Raw genomic sequence first — 16750 nt, 5'->3', positions numbered from 1 at the left:
GTCTGAATGGCTTAGTCGGATTCCTGCTACAGTTGTCAACAAATCAACTTGAAAACACTCCATGACTTTGTTTGGCTACTTGAGGGGAACGATAGTTTAAAATACAAGAAAACATTGTGACAGCCCTGTAACATTGGGCCATCAAAGTTTACGTCCTGCAACCTTCAATTTCATTTGCTTCATTTTCTCTTTCACTCTTTCAAACTTTGTCCTCTAGCCAAGGTTCTCCATTTTAAAAAAAAAACTTTCTCTAAAAGAAAAATTGGGGCAATTTTTCGATGGTGCTTTTATTCTGACACAACTTCTGTAGGTGCCTGCTGAATACTATAACACTGAGGACCAAAATACTTTGTTGTGTAGCACTATAGCACTGCACTGTTCTTTACAATTGAAACACAAGCCAACAGCCCATTGCATGAAGTGGGTCCAAGGACTGTTATCAATAGTTATTATTTCTCTGCTCCAGCACTACTTACCCCAGGGACATTGTCAAGTGTTCATTATTGCTAAATGGTTTTATGGTGCTTGCAAATGTGTAGCTTTCTGTTTGACAAGATAATGCAACTGGACATTTATGCTGTACTTTTCTGAAATTGCTTGAAATTACTATTAGACACAAAGTAGGATAAGGGTTACCTGCAATCTGTGTAATCTGCAGGTCTCAGATTGACAGCCGTCCAGATGGAAATTGATTCTGCTTTTTAATGTAATGAGCTGGATTACTTCTCACTTTTGTTGTCTTTTCTGAGTCCCTGCTGAAACTTATCAGAAAGTGAAGGAAGACCGACTGCACTGAATCAAGACTTTGGAAGAATTCCCACTTGGCAGTGGGAATAAAATCTGCATCGTCATCAAACGTATGTTAGGTTAGGTACCCTCTGAATATTTGTCCTGGGTGTTGGTGAAAGGACTGCAACACTAATTTCCAGAGATTGAGTTCTTGCTGGACACTCGTGGTGCTTCAGGACTGATAAGAAAAAGAGAAATCTTCCTCTAATAAGCACAGGAATGAATGTATTAGTTAGTCTTGGAGCTCAGCCAAGCATTCATACGGTGGCCGTCTTGCAAAACAGATGACTGGTGATTTGTTCAGCCCGCTTTTGTTGACGCTCCAATTCTCAACTCCTATGGAATCAGGGGAACATTATTAAGTTGGATCTGGCCACTTCCTTTCCAACAGAAGATAAAGAGTGGTATGTGATGGGGAATCACCTCTTCCCAGAAAGGTCTTGTCTGTGGAGTGCCATGGGAAACTATGTTGTTTCTTCTTGATATACAGAAATGACCTTCCCAACAAGTTTGAAAAGCATGGTGAGATTATTAGCAGATCACTGCAGGGTTTAATCATTAGAAAAAAGGCAAGATCACATCAATTCACTGCAAATAGAATTACAAAAATAGCAAGACCAATGGGAGATGGCTTTCAATGTCAGAAGATGTTATGTCATATGCATCACGTGCGCAGAGACAGGGCTGCCATTTTTAAAGAGTGCTCAGAGACAGCCCCCCCTCCAAAAAACTGAAATGATCCCCCGCCCACCCCACTAACCAGGTGAAGCATTAGGGTGACCTGACCCGACCCCACATCTCCCACTTGCCCCAGTCCCAGCCTATCCAACCCCCAGGACTCTTTCTCTGCAGCCTGGCAGCAGCAGTGGGACAAGTGTCCACTGGGACTACCTCCTCTATCCCCCTCGGGCCCAAGGTGCCAGGCCAGGGTGTCAGTGTTGGGGGGCAGTGCACCATTGGCACTACCAAGCCGAAGGGGATCTGAGGGGGAAAGAGGGGCTGTGGGGGATCTGAGGAGGAAGGGGGGGCTGATTGGGGGATCAGAGGGGAAGGAGGACTGAGTGGGGGGTCTGAGGAGGAAGGGGGGGCTGAGTGGGGGGTCTGAGGAGGAAGGGGGGGCTGGGTGGGGATCTGAGGGGAAGGGGGCTAAGGGGGCTGAGTGGGGGGTCTGAGGAGGAAGGGGGGCTGAGTGGGGGGTCTGAGGAGGAAGGGGGGCTGAGTGGGGGATCTGAGGGGAAGGGGGCTGAGTGGGGGATCTGAGGGGAAGGGGGCTGAGTGGGGATCTGAGGAGGAAGGGGGGCTGAGTGGGGGATCTGAGGGGAAGGGGGGCTGAGTGGGGGATCTGAGGAGGAAGGGGGGGCTGTGGGGGATCTGAGGGGGAAGGGGGCTGAGTAGGGAGTCTGAGGGGAAGGGGGGCTGAATGGGGGATCTGAGGGGGAAGGGGGGCTGAGTGGGGGATCTGAGGAGGAGGGGGTGCTGAGTGGGTGATTTGAGGGGAAGGGGGGCTGAGCGGATGATCTGAGGGGAAAGGGGGCTGAGTGGAGGGTCGGGTTGGGACAACCTCATGCCTGTGTGATGTGAAGGGGGGGGGGGGGGTATGTCTCTCATTGTGGAGGTATTGCTGGTGCTTTTTGGATCCCTTGTCATCCAACATGTCACCAGGACCTGTACGAAAGCTCACTCGCTGTACGACTCACTGGGGAGGTGGGTGAATAGCGGGAGGTATTTGAATCGGGCTTCAAGCCTGCTTAACTTTATGCTTACTGGTTAATTTGTGGATGGGAACCCAATCAGGGCCGGCAGCTTGGGCCGGGATCATTGCGGATGCCAAACCCAATTTTTACCTGAGGCCCCCCCAATCTCCGGGCCATCGTGATTCCCACCAGGGGTTAGCGGGCCTGGAGAACCCCCCGAATGCCCGCGCCCCCACTGCCTGCGCCCCCATCAACTTTCAATGTCCAAGCTAATTGCTTAGTGTTGTGATTTACGGTCTCCTTGCTCCAGGGTGTGCAACGCGTTCGACTCATAATCGCACTGCGGTTAACACTCCAGCTCTATTGCGTGGAGGAGGAGGTCTGATTGATGCAATGATTGATTGAACCGCTTTTGCCAGTTCGATTGAGAGCCCTGTTCCGCTTCAGTGATGTACAGCAGCTATTGGTTTAACGGTGTTGTATGTGCGATTTTCTGACATTGACTGCCTGTTCCCAGCAGATTCCAGGGCTGGAGTTACAACACTGATCTCAATTCAGCCTCCGGGTACTCAACAAAATGGAATTTCTAACTAAAAGCCTCTCCGGTCCTTTTTTTTTTGGAGGTTTTATTTTGTTGTAATGGAGAATATTTTCCCTGTTGCGACTTCAATGCTTACGCTTTCCTAGTTGACTTCCCTCCTGTCCAACATGGCTGCCACCAAACAGACGGTGATCTCTTCATGATCCACAGTGAAAGCTTGCATTCCAAAATGGACCATATTACATCAATAATATACTCCTCTCTCAAATAGATCAGAATGTTTTATTTTACAGGCTGCAACAATAAAATCAGAAAAAATGCTCAAGTAGATTTCAACTGCAGTATTCTCTACGGATCTAACGCAGCTTGGCTTTGTGTTAACTCTGCGCTACACTATTAGATACATGATGATTACATTCTGCTGTTCTTTGCTTTGTGCCGAAAGTAGCTGAATAACTAGGCAATGGTCTAGTGCTATTATCACTAGACTGTTAATCCAGAAACCCAGCTAATGTTCTGGGGACCGGGGTTCGAATCCTGCCACGGCAGACGGTGGAATTTGAATTCAATAAAAATAATCTGGAATTAAGAATCTACTGATGACCATGAAACCATTGTTGATTGTGGGAAGAAAACCCATCTGGTTCACTAATGTCCATGAGGGAAGGAAATCTGCTGTCCTTACCCGGTCTGGCCTACATGTGACTCCAGAGCCACAGCAATGTGGTTGACTCTCAATTGCCCTCGGGCAGCTAGGGTTGGGCAATAAATGCTGACCAGCCAGGAACACCCATTACCACAAATGAATAAAAAGAAAATGACAGAGGGATTCAGTATGATCTGGAGCAAGCTTCCCCTTCATACATATTTTGTTCTGTTCGGAACCCTCTCGCCTGCTATTTGTACGCATCTAAAGTTCTGCTACATCTTGAGGTTTCTAGAAATGGCCATTTTAAAAATTTATTTGTTCATGGGATGTCAACATTGCTGTCTGGGCCAGCATTTATTGCCCATTCCTAATTGCCCTCGAGAAGGTGGTGGTGAGCTGCCTTCTTGAACTGCTGCAGTCCATGAGGCGTAGGTACGCCTGCTGTGCTGTTCGGGAGAGAGTTCCAGGATTTTGATCCAATGGCGGTGAAGTCATGGCGATAGATTTTCAAGTCAGGATGATGAGTGCCTTGGAGGGGCATTTCCTGGTGATGGTGTACCCATGTGTCTGCTGCCCCTGTCCTTCTAGATGGTCGCAGTCGTGGGTGGGAAGGTGTTGTTGAAGGAGCCTTGGTGAGTTGCTGCAGTGCATCTTGTCGATGGTGCACAGTGTTGCTCCTGAGTGGCAGGGAGTAGATGGTGAAGGTGGTGGCATCGCAAGTGTTGTTGGAGCTGCACCCTCATCCAGGCGAGTGGGGAGTTTTCTATCACACTACTGACCTGTGCCTTGTGCACAGGTTTGTGGAACTACATAAAATCTACAGTACAGAAGGAGGTCATTTGGCTTATCGAATTTGCACCGACAACAATCCCACCCAGGTACCATCCCCATAACCCCACATATTTACAGTCCTAATCTCCCTGACACTAAGGGGCAATTTATCATAGCTAATCAACCTAACGCACACATCTTTAGACTGTGGGAGGAAACCAGAGCACCCAGAGGAAACCCACACTGACACAAGGAGAACGTGTAGACCCTGCACAGCCAGTGACCCAAGACTGAAATCGAACCCAGGTCCCTGGCCCTGTGAGGCAGTAGTGCTAACCACTGTGCCACCTGCTTTTTTTTGATGGAACAGTTGTATTTATTTGCGCCTCAACACCAGAGGGAGCACTTCCCAGGCAGTTGCAGTCTCAGTGGGTGGTATTTAATGAAAGGGGCTTCATCTGCTGGCGGGAGAACCATAAGAGCCCCGCGTTGTCTATTTTAGGGCGGCCAGCCCATATTGAGTGCTACTCGGGCACATAACTGGGCAGCAGTGGGCCTTCCCTTGAAGCATGGGCTCCCATGGGTAGATGTCCCACCCACTATGACCTGCCAGCCAATCAGAGGAAGGCAGCTATACTGAACGGCAGCATCACTGTGGTGTGTTGGCTCCTGCACCAATGTTCCTGAGGCTTGGGATCATTGCTGTATCCCGGGATACATGTGAGTGATAGCAGGACGGGAGTCACGATGGAGGTGGATTCCCAGGAGCCTGGAAGTGGCCAAGCACTGGTTTTCTTGTTATGCTCCCTGTGGGGTGAGCCCCCTTTGCCCCTGCTTTGCTAATACCAGCTGTGATGGGACGAAGGCTTTAAGTGGACATTATTTGGATGCTTCAGGGCACCAATTGGAAGTGAGCCAGGAAGGCTGCCCATTGACCTTCCCATCATGGACTTAATTGGGTTGGAGGCAAGAGGGAGATGGGGTCCCAGCCGCTTGATGGGGTCCAAGCCATCCTAGGCAGCCACCCTCCTGCCTAGTTAAATGCCTCCCATGTTACCAAACCTGTCAAGTGAAAGGGCATTAGACCAAAAGACCATAAGACATTGGAGCAGAATTAGGCCACTCAGCCCATCGAGTCTGCGCCACCATTCAATCATGGCTGATTTTTTTCTCATCCTCATTCTCCTGTCTTTTGCTCATAACCCCTGATCCCCTTATTAATCAAGAACCTATCTATCTCTGTCTTAAAGACACTCAATGACCTGGCCTTCACAGCCTTCTGCGGCAAAGAGTTCCACAGATTCACCACTCTCTGGCTGAAGAAATTCCTTCTCATCTCTGTTTTAAATTAAATTCTGCTCATGTCAAGAGTACCAGCTGCATTCATTGAAACAAACAAGTTAGATTCACACAGACTAAGAATAAAGTTAACATCACCCATATTTCGGGCTGTGCAGTCCTTAAGCAATTGCAAGTTATTGTATATAGTCATAGCCTACAGTGCAGAAGGTGGCCATTTGACTGATCAAGTCTGCACCAATGCCAATCCCACCTAGACCCTATCCCTGTAATCCCACCTATTTATCCCACTAATCCCTCTAATCTACGCATTCCGGGACACTAAGGGGCAATTTAGCATAGCCAATGCACCTAACCCACACATCTTTGGACTGTGGGAGGAAACCGGAGCACCCAGAGGAAATCCACGCAGACACGGAGAGAATGTGCAGACTTCACACAAACAGTGACCCAAGCAGGGAATCGAACCCAGGTCCTTGATGCTGTGAGGCAGCAGTGCTAACCACTGTGCCACCATACTGCCCTGTCATTTATCAACTATTTGCTCTGTAAAAGATGTTTCTGATGATTCAGTAAATGATGAAGATATATAATCAGGAAATTGTAGTAAATGTGATTCCCAATTCCAATGTGGAAAATTGATTGGACACTTTGGGTGGTATTTTACGACCTCGCTCGTGCAAGGCTCGTAAAATCTCGCCCAAGGCCAACAGAAAATTCCGTTCTGCGAGCTGCGCCCGCCCCAATTCCGGGTGGGTGTGGCGGTACAATTTAGGCCCATTTGTCCAAAATCAATGAAAATGTATATTGGCCAAAATACTGATGAAAAAATTAATTACTGCATGTGGAGATTGAAATGATGGGTCCTGAAACCGTAAAATCCTGCCTGAGGCCAGTGGACCTCCCCATTGTCCACTCCTTGCCCGCTCCGATTCCCGTGACAGGCAGGGCTGGAAAATCCCTGCGGATGAATCTGGGATTAAGCCTCCCATTATCTACCAATTGAATTACCTGGGTTATGTAAAAACTATCTGCACAAAGATTTAATGCAATGGATGTAACTGAAGGAAGTAGCACTCATCAAATCTCATTTGAGATTCCATCAAAGATTAGGAATTAGAATGGATTGTTGTCAGCAAACTATGTGCTACAATTGAGAGGATCTAAGCAAACAATTACAATAACTGCATGCATTCATGCATTTCCTTTAACATCGGAAAATTAATCTAAATTTGACACCACTTAAGGAGATATTAGGATGGGCGATGATGCCAGATTCGCTGAGCTTGCCCGCAGCTGGGATTCTCCATTCTCGCTGCAGTGAATGGAGTTTTGGCTGAGTGTCAAACTCTCACTGGTACTGGTGGTGGGATATGGCTGACCTGAGAATTCCAGCCTGCAGCTTTGCTAAAGATATAGATTTAAGCACCATCTTAAAGGGGAAAGAGAGGCTTAGGGAAGGAGTAGTGATTGCCCGGGCATTGGCAGCTAAAGGCACGGCTACCAAATGGTGGAATGATGACAATCAGGGATTTGCAAGAGGATCCCAGAGAGAATTTTAAGGGTTGCTATGTATCAACTAAAGCTAGCTGAACAGATAGATGGCTGAACATGTTTTGATTTGATTTATTATTGTCACATGTATTAGTACACAGTGAAAAGTATTGTTTCTTGTGCACAAAACAGGCAAAACATACCCTCCATAGTGAAGGAAACGAGAGAGTGCAGAATGTAGTGTTACAGTCACAGCTAGGGCGTAGAGAAAGATTCTCTTAATGCAAGGTAAATCCATTCAAAAGTCTGACAGCAGCAGGGAAGAAGCTATTCTTGAGTTGGTTGGTACGTGACCTCAGACTTTTGTATCTTTTTCCCAAAGGAAGAAGGTGGAAGAGAGTATGTCCGGGGTGTGTGGGGTCCTTAATTATGCTGGCTGCATTGCTGAGGCAGCGGGAAGTGTAGACAGAGTCAATGGGTGGGAGGCTGGTTTGCGTGATGGATTGGGCTATGTTCATGACCTTTTGTAGTTCCTTGTGGTCTTGGGCAGAGCAGCAGCCATACCAAGCTGTGATACAACCAGAAAGAATGCTTTCTATGGTGCATCTGTAAAAGTTGGTGAGAGTCGTAGCTGACATGCCAAATTTCCTTAGTCTTCTGAGAAAGTAGAGGCATTGGCAGGCTTTCTTAACTATAGTGTCAGCATGGGGGGACCAGGACAGGTTGTTGGTGATCTGGACACCTAAAAACTTGAAGCTCTCGACCCTTTCTACTTCATCCCCGTTGATGTAGACAGGGGCATGTTCTCTTTTACGCTTCCTGAAGTCAATGACTATCTCCTTCGTTTTGTTGACATTGAGGGAGAGATTATTGTTGCCGCACCAGTTTACTAGATTCTCTATCTCATTCCTGTACTCTGTCATGTTGGACTTCATTGCGAGAGGTTTCGAATACAGGAGCAGGGATGTGTTGTTGCAATTATACAGGGGCTTGGTGAGGCCACACCGAGAGTATTGTGTGCGGTTTTGATCTTCTTTTCTGAGGAAAGATGTTCTTGCTCTCGAGGGAGTGCAGCGAAGGTTTACCAGGCTGATTCTGGGGATGATGGGACTGATGTATGAGGAGAATTGACTCGGTTAGGATTGTTTTCGCTGGAGTTCAGACAAATGAGGGGGGATCTTATAGAGACTTATAAAATTCTAACAGGACTAGACAGAGTAAATACAGGGAGGATATTCCCAATGGTGGGGGAGTGCAGAACCAGGGGTCACAGTCTGAGGATTCAGAGTAGACCATTTAGGACGGAGGTGAGGAGACATTTCGTCACCCAAAGAGTGTTGAGCCTGTGGAATTCATTGCCACAGGAAGTAGTTGATGCCAAAACATTGAATGTATTCAAGAGGTGGCTGGATATAGCACTTGGGGCGAATGGGATCAAAGGTTATGGGGAAAAAGCAGGATTAGGCTATTGAGTTGGATGATCAGCCATGATCGTAATGAATGGCGGAGTGGGCTTGAAGGGCCAAATGGCCTCCTCCTGCTCCTATCTTCTATGTTTCTATATCTGTTTTGCCAGATTGCCTCATTATGAATGTCTGGTTGAGTTCCACGACTCACCAATGGATTCAGCCCTGTACGAGCTGGTTTACACAGCATGACCGTCAACTGTTACCTTTGTTTGAATGACTGTTTTATGAGATTGCCAAAGGGAAATTTTTCCTCAAAGGGAATTTTGGATGCCTGATTTTTTTTTATTTCACAAGCATTTCAAACTGTTGTTTTTTGACACATTGGTTCTGTACCTGATGGATACTGGAAGAGTGCCTCAAAGGTTCAGTGTATGTTGAGGCACTGAATTAATGTGAACATCAATCCACCAGATCACCCACATACATAAATATCTGATTCTCCATACTGTAGAATGCAGAAAAGGACTTTATGCAATGGATAAAGTCCTCTCGTGCATTTGAACACTTACACAATGCTGGCCAATTTAATGGTATTGTATCTTTTAAGAGAGTTCTGTGCTCAATCACTGCACTAATGACATATTTAACTTTTCAAACAACATCCAGTTATGACAGCTGAAATTGACAAGAGCTTTAAAACTTACCTGTCAGTAGGTTCCTGGCTCCACAACAGGTTTCCCTGAAGGTACACCGATTAACACATGATTGCCGCACCCTGCAGGAATCCATCACAAACAGTAACTTAAAAGAAAACCATAATTGGAGTAGACATTAAAGCAACAAGCTAAAGGTCATTTTTAAGTGTGTGTCCACCCTGACCCGCCATATTTCCTGACCAGAGTAAATGGCAAATGGTGGAAATAGTCTTTTATTTCAAAATTTGTGGCCCTGCTCATCTCCGATTTCCCCCCCCACCCCGCAAAAAAATATGTGGGTTTGCTTAGCCTCAGGAGGGGGAGCTGTGGCAAGTTAAATCTGTTTCTCTTTCTCTCTAAATGCTGTCTGATCATATTTCCAACATTTCTGTTTTTATTAGGGGATTCATAGAACCCCTACAGTGCAGAAAGAGGCCATTTGGCCCATCGGGTCTGCACTGACTCTCCGACAGAGCATCCCACCGAGGCCCCATCCTCATAACCCCACGCATTTACCCTGCTAATCCCCCTAACCTACACATCTTGGGACACTAAGGCGCAATTTACCATGGCCAGTCTACCTGACCTGCACATTTTTGGACTGTGGGAGGAAAGGTGAATAGTTGGAAGCTTTTTCCCAGGGCGGAAATGACGATCACAAGGGGGCACAAGTTCAAGGTAAGGGGGGAAAGGTGCAGTGTAGATGTGCGGGGGAAGTTTTTTACACAGAGGGTGGTGGGGGCCTGGAATGCACTGCCAAGTGAGGTGGTTGAGGCAGATACGTTAGTGACATTTAAGACTTATCTGGGTAGGCACATGAGCAGACGGGGAATAGAGGGATACAGGTAGTTGGTCTAGATAGGACAACGTGGAGGGCCTGTTCCTTTGCTGTACTGTTCTTTGTTCTTTGAAACTGGAGCACCCAGAGGACACGCACGCAGATGCAGGGAGAACATGCAAACTTCTCACAGACAGTGACCCAAGCCAGGAATCGAACCCGGGCCCCTGGCGCTGTAAGGCAGCAGTGCCAACCACTGTGCCATAACTCACATGATCTCATTTGAATACTACTGGGGGATATTTTATGTTCAACTGAGAGAGCAGACAGGGGCCTCATTTTAATTAGATCTCCGACAGCCCCTCACTTCTGCATAAGCTTTGATTATATCCTCCAGTCTCTGGAATGTGGATTTTCTGACTCGGAAGCTAAGGACATTCTATTGAGCCCAAAACTTAAAAACTGTGCAAATGTAAAATCTTGTCAAGTTCAACCCATTGAAAATGCTGCACAGTAGTTTTCCCCCTGTCCTCCTGTTTCCGAGCAGTGTCTGCTGTCGCCAGCTATTCTTTCATAATCTCTGTGTTCAGCTTCTTTTCTTTCACCTCCTGAGCAGAAGTGGCACAGCGATTGCGTGGTCCTTTGCTAAAATTAGGTTTAAATCTGCAGCAGCATCAGTTTATAAGCTGACAGTACAGCCTCCCCATGTGTTGAAGTGGTCACAGGTAAGACTCCAGATTTTCCAATGGTGCACTTAGTGCGCACTCATCAGTCCTGGTTCTAATAGTTTTATCTCCGTTTAAGACACATTATATGCATTGCACACAGCTGACTACTGGCATCTTAGTGGCACAGACAATGGTTTCTGCTGGGCTTGCGGTTCTAATCTTTCATTGACATTGAAACTGCTGTCATTGTAAACCCTCATTCTGGTGTCACTCTCCCAACAATGTGCTCAATTTCCATCAGACCACAAGAACTACAAAGGCCCTGCCCGGGACTCCTCCCCCCCCCCCCCTGGTCCAGGTATAAAGGCGACTGCTCCCCACCCCCCTGCCTCAGTCTGGACCAGTTCATCGGCATGGGAGTGCTCCAAGTCTTTTGCTAATAAAAGCCTATTTGTTCTTGCATACAAACTAGTCTTTGCTCTGACCAAGACCGCAAGGAACTGCAAAAGGTTGTGAATGTAGCCCAATCCATCACGCAAACCGGCCTCCCATCCATTGACTCTGTCTACACTTTCCGCTGCCTTGGAAGAACAGCCAGTGTACTCAAAGACCCCACGCACCCCGGACATTCTCTCTTCCAACTTATTCTGTTGGGAAAAAGATATAAAAGTCTGAGGTCACGTACCAACCGACTCAAAAACAGCTTCTTCCCTGTGCCATCAGACTTTCGAATGGACCTACCTCATATTAAGCTGATTTTTCTCTACACCCTACCTGGGACTGCAACACTATATTCTGCAGCCTATCCTTTCCTTCTCCTCTATGTACTCTATGAATGGTATGTTTTGTCAGTATAGGTCTTCTATCTTCTATCTCCTTCACGATAGCATTGGAAAGAGATAGGATCAAGCAGGCTAGGAAAGTGTTTCTCTGGAGTAAAGGGAAATACAGTGTCATCAGGGAGGAAATTAGACGGGTAAATTGGAAGGAGGCATTCTTGGGGAAAAGTACCGAAGGAAAGTGGAGGATTTTCAAGGAATGTTTGTCTGGAGCTCTGCATGACAACGTTCCGATGAGACAGGGGGGTGTTGGTAGGGTACGGGAACCGTGGTGCACGAAGGTTGTGATGAACCTGGTGAATAAGAAAAGAGAGGCGTACAGAAGGTTCAGAGAGCTAGGAGGTGTTAAGGATTTAGAGGAGTATACGCGATGTAGGAAGGAGCTTAAGAAGGAAATTAGGAGAGCGAGAAGGGGTCATGAGAAGGCCTTGGCGGGTAAGATTAAGGAGAATCCCAAGGCTTTCTACAAATATGTCAAGAGTAAAAGGATGAGATGTGAAGGCATAGGACCCTTAAAAGGTGAAGGGGGAAAAGTTTGTGCGGAACCGTTAGAAATGGCGGAGCTGCTTAATGAATACTTTACCTCGGTATTCACGGTGGAAAGGGATCTGGGTGGTTGTACTGCTGGTTTGCGGTGGACAGAAAGGATCGAGCATGTGGACATAAAGAAAGAGGATGTGTTGGAACTATTGAATGACATCAAGGTTGGTAAGTCGCCGGGACCGGATGGGATGTACCCCAGGTTACTGTGGGAGGCGAGGGAGGAGATTGCGGAGCCTTTGGCGATGATCTTTGCATCGTCGATGGAGACGGGAGAGGTTCCGGAGGATTGGAGGATTGCAGATGTGGTCCCTATATTCAAGAAAGGGAACAGGGACAGCCCGGGAAATTACCGACCGGTGAGTCTAACCTCAGTGGTTGGTAAGTTGATGGAGAGGATCCTGAGAGACAGGATTTATGATCATCTAGAGAAGTTTAGTATGATCAAAAGTAGTCAGCACGGCTTTGTCAAGGGCAGGTTGTGCCTTACGAGCCTGGTTGAGTTCTTTGAAAATGTGACCAAACACATTGACGAAGGAAGAGCAGTGGATGTGGTCTATATGGACTTCAGCAAGGCGTTCGATAAGGTCCCCCATGCAAGACTTCTTGAGAAAGTGAGAGGGCATGGGATCCAAGGGGCTGTTGCCTTGTGGATCCAGAACTGGCTTGCCTGCAGAAGGCAGAGAGTGGCTGTGGAGGGGTCTTTCTCTGCATGGAGGTCAGTGACCAGTGGAGTGCCCCAGGGATCTGTTCTGGGACCCTTGCTGTTTGTCATTTTCATAAATGACCTGGATGAGGAAGTGGAGGGATGGGTTGGTAAGTTTGCTGACGACACCAAGGTAGGTGGTGTTGTGGATAGTTTGGAGGGATGTCAGAAGTTGCAGCGAGACATAGATAGAATGCAAGACTGGGCGGAGAAGTGGCAGATGGACTTCAACCCGGATAAGTGTGTAGTGATCCATTTTGGCAGATCCAATGGGATGAAGCAGCAGTATAATATGAAGGGTACCATTCTTAGCAGTGTAGAGGATCAGAAGGACCTTGGGGTCCGGGTCCATAGGACTCTTAAATCGGCCTCGCAGGTGGAGGATGCGGTCAAGAAGGCGTACGGCGTACTAGCCTTCATTAATCGAGGGATTGAGTTTAGGAGTCGGGAGATAATGCTGCAGCTTTATAGGACCCTGGTTAGACCCCACTTGGAGTACTGCGCGCAGTTCTGGTCACCTCATTACAGGAAAGATGTTGAAGCCATTGAAAGGGTGCAGAGGAGATTTACAAGGATGTTGCCTGGATTGGGGGGCATGCCTTATGAGGATAGGTTGAGGGAGCTTGGTCTCTTCTCCCTGGAGAGACGAAGGATGAGAGGTGACCTGATAGAGGTTTACAAGATGTTGAGAGGTCTGGATAGGGTAGACTCTCAGAGGCTATTTCCAAGGGCTGAAATGGTTGCTACGAGAGGACACAGGTTTAAGGTGCTGGGGGGTAGGTACAGAGGAGATGTCAGGGGTAAGTTTTTCACTCAGAGGGTGGTGGGTGAGTGGAATCGGCTGACGTCGGTGGTGGTGGAGGCAAACTCGTTGGGGTCTTTTAAGAGACTTCTGGATGAGTACATGGGATTTAATGGGATTGAGGGCTATAGATAGGCCTAGAGGTGGGGATGTGATTGGCGCAACTTGTGGGCCGAAGGGCCTGTTTGTGCTGTGGCTTTCTATGTTCTAAGAAATAATACTTTTCACTGTATCCCAACACATGTGACAATAATAAATCAAATCAAATCTACTTTTTGTCTGCTCCAGGTTTGTTGTTGAGGTGCCAAAGGAGCTGTGTATCGCTGCCACTTTCCTCTTGTATTACCTGTTGCTTGCATAACTGTGTGGTAAACCACTGTTAGCTTATTGCCTGTGTGTGTGACATGCCTGGACACGTCCCTGCCGACCCTGCCCGGTACCGACTCCTCCCCCCCCCGGTCCAGATATAAAGGCGACTGCTCCCCACCCCCCTGCCTCAGTCTGGACCAGTTCATCGGCATGGGTGTGCTCCAAGTCTTTTGCTAATAAAAGCCTATTTGTTCTTGCATACAAACTAGTCTTTGCTTGATTGATGGTGCATCAAACTGCACCAAGTTGTATTGTTCATTCATGATGCATACCATACACTTTTGCAGCCTGTGTGAATTAAGCATTTCAACGGCGCTGGGTTCCTCCTGAGTTGGGATTTTGGAGGGGGTTTAAGCTGACGTTAAATTGATAAGACAGAGGAGTTAGTTCAGTGCTTCTGTGGCACTTGAATGAGTTGGGAAGAGTGAGCCGAAGAGGAGCTGCTGTCAGGGTTGTTACTGATTGTCTGGATCACCTGGCACAGTTACTTGACCAGGGCTGAAGAGCGCCAACTTCTGAGAGGCTGAGGCGTCGCAGTCATCTGCTTCAGCAAGATCTGCAGACAACCTTACACATAAGGATCGCACTGCAAGGGGGCGATTCTCCATCCATTAGCGCAGCGGGCCAGGAGAATCAAGCAGTGAGCGATGCGCGGGATTCATGTGCGCATTCCTGTCGCGATACCATCTCCCAGTGCCGGATTTGCGGTGGCGTCTGCACCGTGCCAGAAATCGGCGGGGAGGCGGGGTAAGTATTTAAATCATAATTTTAATATAATTTCAATGCTATTAGCAGGCCCGGGACTGAAGTCTCTGGGCGCATTAACATCTTCCTCCCTTGCCAGAGTTTTTCACTCCAGCGGGGTTTCGAGTAGTTCCCCACTAACAGGGAACTCGGAGCCCGATCCCGCTGGAGTGAAAGGGGTGCAATCGGGGCTCCCCAGAGGGTTGAGCGACGGGACAGTGCCCCCTAGGCAATGGCACCCTAGCAGTGGCAGCCCTGGTCCACTGGCATTGCCCAAGAGGCAAAGTGCCCATGCCCAGGGGGCATCTTCGCACTGCCCACCAGGCATCAGGCAGTGCCAAGGGGGCAGGACATATGGGGCAGGGCCTAGGGGGCAGTACCTAGGGGTCTGGTGGCCCAATCGGTGGGGGCAAGGTATTCCCGCTGCCACTCTGCATACGGATCAGTGGTGGAAGGAGAAGAAGGGGCTTAGAGCTCCGAAAGCTTGTGTGGCTTTTGCTACCAAATAAACCTGTTGGACTTTAACCTGGTGTTGTTAAACTTCTTACTGGGAAGGAGGGAAGCCAGTGATCAGGGCTGGCTGTGGAGTGGGAGGCGGGGGGCAGTCAGCCGGGGGAGGGTTGGCACTGCGAGAGGGATGGTTGAGCCTGGGTGGGATTGTGGTCAGTGCAGACCCGATGGGCTGAATGGCCTCCTTCTGCACTGTAGGGTTTCTATATCTGAGGAAAATGCCGGTTCATCATTACAGAGTTGATACCATCGATGAAAAATTGATTGGCAACTCAAGGAAAACTCCAACAGTTCATCTGATTAATTGTGGTACACAAACGATACTTTCCAAGTGCCAGTGCAGTCATATTCAAGGATAAGCGTCATAGACATTTACTGAGGATGTGATGAACGAGTGAAATCAAATCACTCCCAACAGCTAGTCTACGTTCACCTCATGCATTCTTTGTTTCCCTCTTTTGTCTTCTAATCTTCATGGCTTGGAAATGACTAAATTCTCTCCCTGCCAATAGAATTCTCCCAGAATGGATTCCGCATCCATTGAAGACAGAAGGAGAACTACCTTGTCCAAAAAGCTGAGGTCAACTCATTGAAACAATGTCTTCAGGGTATGGGTTGGTCGTCCCACAAGTGGAGGGCCAGGGACACTGTGGAGGGCGTGAGGATGGGAATTTGGGAATTTGAGTGGACAAAGTAGTCGGAATTCTACCGGTTTGCCCCGCCCATTGATGGGCGGAGAGAACCGGTAAAATCCCGTGAGGAGCCGAGAAATCAGGATCACGCCTGATTTCTCGCCTCATGATCTTACCGGAGCCAGATTTCCAGCATAGTCAATCTCTTGGCTGAATAAATTATTTAAATATATTATAATCTTCATTTAAATGGTATTCGTGAGCCCGGCACTCAATAGTACGGGCTCACTTGCCTTTATGGCCTTTCAGGGGGAGGTTCTCTTGAGCGATGAAAAACACCTGCTCCCCATGAATGGAGGACAGTTTTGTTGGCCTTGCTGGTAGAACTGGATGCCCCTGGGGATGCCCCTTGGGCAGTGCCAGCCTGGCACCTTGGCACTGCCAGCCTGGCACATGAGCAATGCCCACTGGGCAGTGCCAGGAGGAGGGGACTATGGGGGTGTGGCCTGAAGGGGGTGGGGCCTGAAGGCAGTGGGCCTTATGGAGCGGGGCCTGGAGGGGCTGGGGCTAGGCCAGGGCAGCCTGGTCAGTGGGGTGGGGGAGAGGGGGGCCCGCTGCCACTCTGCATCAGATTGGTGGGGGGGGAGGTGAGGGAGTGATCAGTCTGGGCGGGGGCTACAGTTCTGGGTGGTGTGGGGTTTGTAATCGGCTGCAGGCCCCCGTGATTGCAGGGGGACGCTGTGTTGAGGCCGGCTCCAGCAGCAGCTCTCTCTTTGTCAGGCCTCTGTTGTTTTTATTGCTATGTGCAGATACGGTGTGGC

The sequence above is a fragment of the Mustelus asterias genome, chromosome 10 (genome assembly GCF_964213995.1).
Source record: "Mustelus asterias chromosome 10, sMusAst1.hap1.1, whole genome shotgun sequence".
NCBI classification, from domain to species: Eukaryota; Metazoa; Chordata; class Chondrichthyes; order Carcharhiniformes; family Triakidae; genus Mustelus; species Mustelus asterias.
Note: the sequence above shows the minus strand (reverse complement) of the source record.